Source organism: Orycteropus afer, unplaced genomic scaffold, assembly GCF_000298275.1.
Source record: "Orycteropus afer afer isolate SDZICR_OR568_19922 unplaced genomic scaffold, OryAfe1.0 scaffold00101, whole genome shotgun sequence".
NCBI classification, from domain to species: domain Eukaryota; kingdom Metazoa; phylum Chordata; class Mammalia; order Tubulidentata; family Orycteropodidae; genus Orycteropus; species Orycteropus afer.
In genome coordinates this window covers 5,040,040-5,040,432 of record NW_006921688.1, presented here as the reverse complement: position 1 = coordinate 5,040,432, position 393 = coordinate 5,040,040, and positions in this window count along the sequence as shown.

Here is a 393-nt window from a genome sequence, read left to right as displayed (position 1 = left end):
GAAAAATTAGAAATGATTCTAAATCCACAGATAGAAATCCAGAATATTAATACTAAATTGTCAGAAATAGATAACACATTGGAAGGGCAAAGGAGAAGATTGATGCGATGGAAGACAGAATTAATGAGATAGAAGACAAACACCTGAATACTTCTTTGGAAAGGGATCAATCAGAAAAAAAAAAAGTCAAAACAAAATGAAGAAAGCCTAAGGTTCATGTGGTATAGCATCAAAAGGAATAACTTATGTGTCATTGGAATTCCAGAACAGGAAGAGAAAAACAAAACCACTGAGAAAATTGTCCAGGATTTGCTTGAGGTGAACTTCCCTGAAATGATGAAAGATGAGAATATACCCATTCAGGAAGTCCAACGAACCCCAAACAGGATAGAC